General features: G+C 39.3%; 1 long non-coding RNA gene across 1 annotated transcript; it reads right to left on the bottom strand.

The window, feature by feature from the left end:
• Nucleotides 1-908: 908 nt before the first annotated feature.
• LOC129642278 (uncharacterized) lies at nt 909-5,309 on the bottom strand. Its single transcript, XR_008709588.1, has 3 exons — nt 4,828-5,309; nt 4,339-4,507; nt 909-1,187 (listed from the first exon to the last, which is right to left on the bottom strand). It is a non-coding gene; the product is annotated as an uncharacterized LOC129642278 (long non-coding RNA).
• Nucleotides 5,310-8,562: the final 3,253 nt, after the last annotated feature.

Here is an 8,562-nt window from a genome sequence, read left to right as displayed (position 1 = left end):
AGCCTTGTAATAAACTGTTTTGTGAAGACAAAAAAAATCTCAATTGTTTATAAGAGATGTATTATACAAATATCATATATTCACTGTATGAAGTTTTTAAGAACTTGAGTTCCGAATGTAAATGGTCCTGTGTCCAAATTCCCAGTTCTGTTATTTGGAGCCAGGTAACCTCACTGGTGTGCATGATGGGGATAATAGCACCTTGCCATAGCTTTATTGTGTGTATTCTTAAATAGATACAGGAAAAAACAAGTTAGCATAGCACCTGGTACAAAGTAGATCTATGTGTAGATGTATGCCCCTCCATTCTGTTACCCATCATGTTTGACTGGTTGTCTTTGCCTTCCCTATAACATCATCCTGTGACTGCCAAAGTTTTTGCCCTCTTATCAACCAATAGGTGTTTTTTGAACACCTAACATATGCACAGATTTTCACTAGATATTGGAGGAAAATGGCAAAGATAGATTATTCCCTTGGTAAATACAAAAGTTCTTATATTAAATCATTTAGGGAAGACTGAAGATTTCCCTTATTTTTAACAATAGGAAACTTTTCAATAAAATTTTATCCTCCTCTTTGTGCTCTATTACATTTTTTCAGCAAGTATCCCACTCACTGAAAATAAAGATAATCATTCTTTCTACAGGAAATATGATGTTTAAGTATTTAATCTAAATAATTCAGAAAAGAAGGCAGAGACAATGAGTAAGAATTCTTGCCAAGCAGTAAGAATTCTGAAAACTCTGAATAAGGATAAGGATAACTCAGGAAACAAAAGAGGAATGCAAAATAAAATCATGTGACTCGTTAAAAGCCCATTGATCACCCCAATCAGTTGCTTCACATTTACAGCTCCCTAGGGGCTTACCTGGAGAAGGCAATGGCACCCCACTCCAGTACTCTTGCCTGGAAAATCCCATGGACGGAGGAGCCTGGTGGGCTGCAGTCCATGGGGTCGCAAAGAGTCAGACACGACTGAGCGACTTCACTTTCACTTTTCACTTTCATGCATTGGAGAAGGAAATGGTAACCCACTCCAGTGTTCTTGCCTGGAGAATCCCAGGGACAGGGAAGCCTGGTGGGCTGCTGTCTGTGGGGTCGCAGAGAGTCAGACACGACTGAAGCGACTTAGCAGCAGCAGCAGCAGCAGGGGCTCACCCATGCCAAATGGGTCGGTTCATTACCTGACAGAAAGAATCAGAGAATGTTATTTTTCTTTTAAAATATCCGAGATTTTGACTCACAGGTGCTTCTGTTTCTGCCACACAGTTTGGCTATGGAAAATATGCCTGAATTCTGTGCAGCTGTTCCTGCAGTTTCTGGCCCCTGGGTGAGCCCTCTCAGTCACACTCACCAGCTCAGACTTTGTCTCTAATCTCATCATAAGCACTAGAACACTGGTCTTGAAGGCCACCTATTCTTTGCCCAAGCCAGCTTTTCCACCAGGACTGCCTTATTCCTTACCACATTACATTTACCATTCTTCAGGATGCATTATCTTTTGATTAGTAGAAAACACTTTTCAGAACCATTTTAATTTATTAGTGAATTTCTAATTGTCTGAAAGGAAAGTAGTTGTTTTCCTTCCAAAAATATCATTTGAAGCCAAAGAAGTCAACCAGTTTATTTCCTAATTCACCTCATTGCCACACAGTTGCCACACAGTTCTCATAAGTACTGTGGACCATCTATCCATCTATCCCTAACCTCCAAGGAGCCATCAGATTCTCCCCAGGGCAAGGAAAACTGCTCCAAGATCTGCCTTCTTCAAGGAAAGTAGCCAGAAACTTTGAATGAGAGCTTTTCTTGTAAGCCAAATAAGTATTTTATAACAAGACCTGAGAGAAAGTCATGAAGCTTAAAAGCAGTAGTTTTTTTTTTTTTACTTTTAATACAATTTTTAAAGATTACTTTCCATTTACAGTTATAATAAAATATTGGCTGTACTCCTCATACTGTACAGCACTTCCTGGAACCCATCTTGCATCCAATAGTTTGGCCCTCCAGCTCACCAACTCCTGTACTACCCCTTTCCCCCTCCCCGCTGGTAACCATGCGTTTGTTCTCTGTATCTGTGAGTCTGAAAAGCAGTAGGTTTTAAACATGTATAGAACCTGGGAATAGAATACATGGAATAGGATATATGAAATTTTCTTGAAGCTGAGGCTCTAAATAAGTTCAGAACATGTTCTAGAACATAGACTCCAAATGCGGATCAGCTAGTGAAACTGAGATGGACAGGCAGAATGTTAGACTAAATGTGATTCAAATTGAGTTAATATTTTTGAGGCCAGTTTGGCATGGACTCTGTACCAGGCACTATGCCCAGATAAAGACAGCATAAAAGCCATGCTGGAGAGCCTTGCAGAGCCTGAGTTAGACAATTCTAGTAATTAAGTAATTGAAACAGTAGATCCTCTATAAAAAAGAGACTGTATTGCAGATGGTAATAATATGAGCAAAGTAATTTGAGAAACTTTTAATTCAACAGAAGGAAATAGGTTTCTTTACTGTGAGGCTTTGGGATATGTTTTATATATCACCAGAACAAGTATAGAGTATGCAGAGTTTTCTCCACAAAATAACCAAGAAACTGTTTTGTCTTTGGAGCAGCTTTCAATACTAGGGAGTGGTCTGCAGAACCCTCCTTGGGAATTGCTAGTTGTCATTTCTTTTTCCGTCTATAATATTTTGAAACAGATGACATTAGTGCCGACCCTAAGATTGCCACTTGTGCCAGCAAAGGAGAAAGTACAGCGTTATTCTAATCCTCCTTAACATCTTGGCTTCATTATACAGTTGCTGCAAGGTTTTGATTAATGGAACCCTTATTGGAGACAGCAGTACTTGGTTCTCTCTCAGGCAGGTAGCACGTTATTCCTAAAGGTGGGAGCATTAATCTTTCTTACTTGTTTACTTTCACCCTCCTTCTTTATAAATAGCTTCTTACACCATTGATGGGATGTTTTTCATTTGGGTGAATTCGACCACAAGAGAAGACTCTTCAATTGAGAGGGATCTACAGTAAGAAATATATACAACTCTCTCATTCATAAACATGTTTTTCTAACATACTTCTCCAGCTGTGACACACTCAGTGTGAAAAAAAAAAACAAAACTATATCGAGTCTGTGTTTTAAAGAGATGAACTTAAGTAGCTAGAAAAGATAGAAAATTAATGCAGAAGAACTATTTTTTAGTCTGTTACCTGGCAAAGGCAAGAAAATGCAAAATAATTTTGTTAAAGAGAAGGGGACAAGAAATAGAAGACCCAGGTCTGAGTTGGGGAACAAGGGCTTCTCTTGTGGAAAAACAGGCCTGGGAGTGTCTGACTGTGGATAAGCAAGTGTTGCTGTACATCAGAGAAGGGAAAAGCAGAGGGGGCAGGGGTGAATTTAGAAACAATCTAGACCACTCACATAGAGAACGAAAAATCTAAGACTTTGTTGGGCATGTTTTGGGAGAATGCCTGGGATCACTCATATGATCAACAACAGACCAACGGTTAGAAAGCTGTTCTTGTGTGCCCTGTGCATTGCTCTTTTGCCTTTACTACAACCATCTTAAATGATTTTCTATCCCATCTGACACTAGACACTCAGGTTCTTTTCCAATCACTTTCACCCCCTGCTTTCTCATCTTGGTCAATGTCATCAGCATATATCTCGTCGCACACATCTTTAACCACAAACTCATTTTTTGTTTCTCTGTTCTCCTCAGTACTTCCATTCAATTCATCCTCAAATTCTTTTGGCTCGGTTTTCAAAATATACCCTTGAAAATATAGCTATCTCTACGGATGACACCATGCTATGTCTCTTTTCTGGACCATTTCTAATTGGTCTTCCTGTTTCCATGCTTGATCCTGACAATCTACACTCCATCCAGAATTCAGAGAGAGAGAGTTTTAAATATAAACTATATCATGAAAAAAAAAAATAAATAAACTCTATCATGTTATTCCACTACTTAAAACTACCCAGGGGCTTCTCATAGCTCTTAGAACACAGTACAGTTTTATTATTGTTCACAAAGCTTATGATCTGGTCCCCAACTTCATTTGTGGCATCATTTTGTACCTTGGGGCCACATTTACCTTCTCTCTTTGCCTCAGAAAATTCAACCTCATTCCTGCTCAGGGCTTTCATCATCATTGTTTCCTCTACTCTGAGTGTTCTCTCCTTCCAGAACTCTGTATGCCTGTCTCCTTATTATTTCTAAAACCTCAGTTCAAAAGTCTCCTCTTTAAAGACCTTTTCCATGACCAAACAACCACTTCCCCCATGGAACCATCCCTACCACATAATACTGTTTTCTTTTTTATAAACAGCTTACCACCATCCATAGTTCTTCTTCATTGTCTGCTTAATCCCTACATATCATTAGCAATTAAGCTCCATGAGATCAGAGACTTGTTCATCTTGTTCACCCTGGTACCATCAGAGCTCAGAAGCTTGTGTGTCATAAAATATCCTCAGTAAAGATGTGCTGATTGAATGAGCACCTAGAAAAGGACAAAATGAAAATCAATGATGTTTTTTTGTTAAACACCGTAAGTCTTAATAGGAAAAATGAGAAAAAAGTTTACAAAAGATTATTGGTCTTTGGGCTGATAGAGTAACATTATCTAGATTTGGCAATGGGGCAAATAAGACCAGGAGTAAAGATGCTGATTAGTTATTCATCTAGTGTCTGAAAGAGATCTAACAGATGGTAAATACTAATTAACATAAAGAACCATTTTAAGAAAAAATGGTATTTCTTAACAGATGAATCTAGGAGTTAATGGTAAAAAAGACTGAGATCTGAGTTGGAAGATCTTACTTTGCTAATATCAGTGGTCAAGTCTTCTAACAACTCAGACTCAGTTTGTTTGTATGCTGTGAAAGTATTTGACATAAACTATGAGGAGAACTCTCATGAAAGATGTCTGCCTTAATCTTGCTGAAATTAAATAAGGGAGAAATATATCTTGATTTCAGAATGTGTTTATACATAGAAGTTCTGAATATACATCAATGCTGACATTTTAAAATATAATCAAGATAATTTGTCTTCCAGAATGCTTGATAAATTCACATCAAGTATCAGTTGAGTTCCTACCATGTATAAAATATTTCAGTGTATATTAAAAATAACAATTTTCTTTAAAACAGGGAGTTGGCCAGTAAAAGAGGGAAAGGGAGATATTTTAGGGTATTTAGCCTGGAAATACATAGAGATGAAGAGTAAGAGAGAGGATGATGTACAAAGAGTTTTATTCAAATATTGGGGTTAATTATATAGAAGAATGACTAGACTAGCTCTGTGTTGCTGCAGAAAACAGAATGGGAGTTAAAAAGAGAAATGCCACACGTTGTAGAAACTACGTAATCACTAAGTACTTGTAACAGTGACAGCTGTCCCACATCAGATTAGATTGTTTTAGTGATCATGGCTTGATAACTTACTTGGTAAAGAATCCACCTGCAGGAGACCCCAATTTGATTCCTGGGTTGGGAAGATCCGCTGGAGAAGAGATAGGCTAACCACTCCAGCATTTGTGGGCTTCCCTGGTGCCTCAGCTGGTAAAGAATCCGCCTGCAGTGCAGGAGACCTACGTTCAATCCCTGGGTTGGGAAGATCCCCTGGAGGAGGAAAAGACTACCTACTCCAGTATTCTGGCCTAGAGAATTCCATGGACTGTATAGTTCATGGGGTTGCAAAGAATCAGACACGACTGAGTGATTTGCACTTCACTTCACTTCAGTGATCAGGGAGAGCCCCTTCCCTGAAACTTTACAAAGAACGACAAGAGACATACAGTGGTATGCTAGCAAATGTTAACTCAAACTCTCCATAGAAGCTAAAAAGGAAAACATAGATCCCTGACTTGTTGAGTTTGCTGATTTCCACAGTGTGAATACTCCCAGTGCGCCTGACTTGAAACTAACACCATTAAAAGCAGAGTGGGAAGGAAATGAGCACATTCGGTTCTCATAAGCCTGAGTAAGACAGCTCCAGCACAGCACTGCCTGTAGTCAAAAGTCTTTCAGCCACCAGTCTGAGGAAACTGAACTATCAGAGAGAGAGAGAAATAAGACTTTTGATTCTTGTACTTTAAAGTTGGAGGAGAAGACCATACCCTGCATTGCTGGGTTCATGGCTCAAATGTGTTAGGAATTTTGCTGCTGTCATTCATTCACTTATTTATTGATTTGTTCATACTAATTTAGATTCTTGGGTCACTCATATGGTAAAGAATCTGCCTACAATATAGGAGACTTGGCTTCGATCCCTGGGTCAGGAAGATTCCTTGGGGAAGGGAATGGCTACCTACTCCAATATTCTTGCCTGGAGAATCCTATGGACAGAGGAGCCTGGCAGGCTACAGTCCTGGGGTTGCACAGATTCAGACGTGACTGAACAACTAACACTTTCACTTTTTTCTCTTTTCACATCTATTTATTGATTACCCACTCTGTGCCGGGCACTATTCTGTGTGCTGATGTACGGGTGGTAGAATAGACATAGTTCAGCCTTCATGAAGTTCTAGGTCTAGAGACAGTCAGTGTATAAAACCGTGTGGACTGATAAGTGCAATGAAGAAAAACAAGCCTACCTAAAGAGTAGGGAACTATAATGGGCTTAAGGAGGGACCATAACAGACTGGTTGGTCAGGGAGGTGATGATAGTTGGGCAGTAAGTTATATGAATAACCAGGGGAGAGCATTTCAGGTACAGTGAAAAGCAAATTCACAGGTGCTGATACTGAAGCACGCTTTCATATTTGAATTGCAAGTCGCAAAGTGTTAAAAAGTTCTGGTTGGTTGGAGGCAAGTGAGTGAGAGGAAAGTATGAAAGGAGTTTGGGAGGGAAAAGGACCAGGACGTATATGACCCTGAAACCCGAGCAAGACTGATGCAAAACCACTGAAGGTTTTGAGCAGTGATGTGCTATGATCTGATTTCTATATTAAAATAAATTGTCTACCTGCTGAATAAAGTGTCATCTAATGGGGGCAAGACACTCTAAGAAGCAGGTAATAAGTTAGAGGGCTGTGGTTCTAATCCAAGTGAGAGATAGATGGACGTGTCTTGAACTGAGGTAAAGCTACAAAGATTGAGAGAGGTGGTCAGGTTTGTGACTGACAGGACTTGATGATGGACTAGATGTGTGGTGTAAGAGTAGAAGAGAAATAGAGATGTGAGGTTTGACTGTGATATTTTGGATCTAAGCAGAAAAATATTCATGCATGTGTGTGTGCAAAGATTCACAGAGATGCATATTATTAGAGATCAACTCAAGGGTAAAGGGCTAAAGATAAACACATGGGAACTATTCATGAGTGAGAAGATGGCATTTAAAGCCATGGATAGTAAATATAAATAGGGGAGAGAAGAGAATCTGGGGTTGAGCTCTATTCTAAAAGAGAAAGAAGATCCAGTTACAACAATGAGAAAGGAAGAGCAAATAACAAGGAGAAAACAAATGTTTTCAAAGTCAACTGAAATCAATACCTCAAGAGGTAAAAGTGAAACATTGATTAAAGTGAATACATGACAAGACTGATTTCAGTGGGATACTGGGATCATAATTCTCATTGCTGAGGGCTGAAATGAGATGGGAGGAGAAAGAGGAGACCAGGAGCACAGAGAGATACTTTGAAGAAATTTCAGTAAAGGACAATAGAGAAATAGGCAGAAGTTGAAGAAGGATTTGTGAGTTAAGAGAGGGAATGTTTTTAGTTTTCTAAGTTAGGAAAAGTCACAGAAAGTTCATAAACTGATGGGAATAACATAGTAAAGAGAACTTTGATAATGACAAAGAGCAAGGTGTAAGTGAAAAAGCAAACTCCTTGAGTAGTGGTGCTAATATTTGGAACCCAGTACACATCTAAGTGCTATGTACACATCTGTGTACAAAGGTCCATATAGTCAAAGCAGTGGTTTTTCCAGTAGTCATGTATGGATGTGAGAGTTGGACCATAAAGAAGGCTGAGCACTGCAGAATTTATACTGTCAAACTGGGGTGCTGGAGAAGACTCTCGAGAGTCCCTTGGACTCCAAGGAGATCAAAGCAGTCAGTCCTAAAGGAAATCAACTCTGAATATTCATTGGAAGGACTGATGCTGAAGCTGAAGTTCCAATACTTTCGCCACCTGATGTGAAGAGCTGACTCACTGGAAAAGAGCTGATGTTGGACAAGACTGAAGGCAAAAGGAAAAGAGAGTGGCAAAAGATGAGACAGTTAGATAGCATCACCGACTCAATGGACATGAATTTGAGCAGACTGATAGGGAGACAGGGAAGCCTAGCATGCTGCAGTCTATGGGGTTGCAAAGAGCCAAACACTGTTGTTCAGATTTAGCGACTGAACAGCAACACTACTACATCAGAGAGGGTTGATAGTAGATCAGAGACAGATGACCATTGTAATAAAGGGAGAACAATATTTATAATATAACTAAGAAGCTGCAAGTTTGATAGCTTTGCTAGTGGAAACATAGGGTGTCCTCTTCTAATCGCTTTTATTTTCTCACTGAAATAAAAAGTGGTATCATCAAATGCAAGTGGATGG

This window comes from Bubalus kerabau, chromosome 1, assembly GCF_029407905.1.
Source record: "Bubalus kerabau isolate K-KA32 ecotype Philippines breed swamp buffalo chromosome 1, PCC_UOA_SB_1v2, whole genome shotgun sequence".
Taxonomy (NCBI): domain Eukaryota; kingdom Metazoa; phylum Chordata; class Mammalia; order Artiodactyla; family Bovidae; genus Bubalus; species Bubalus kerabau.
Note: the sequence above shows the minus strand (reverse complement) of the source record. Positions and strands in the feature narration are given on the sequence as shown.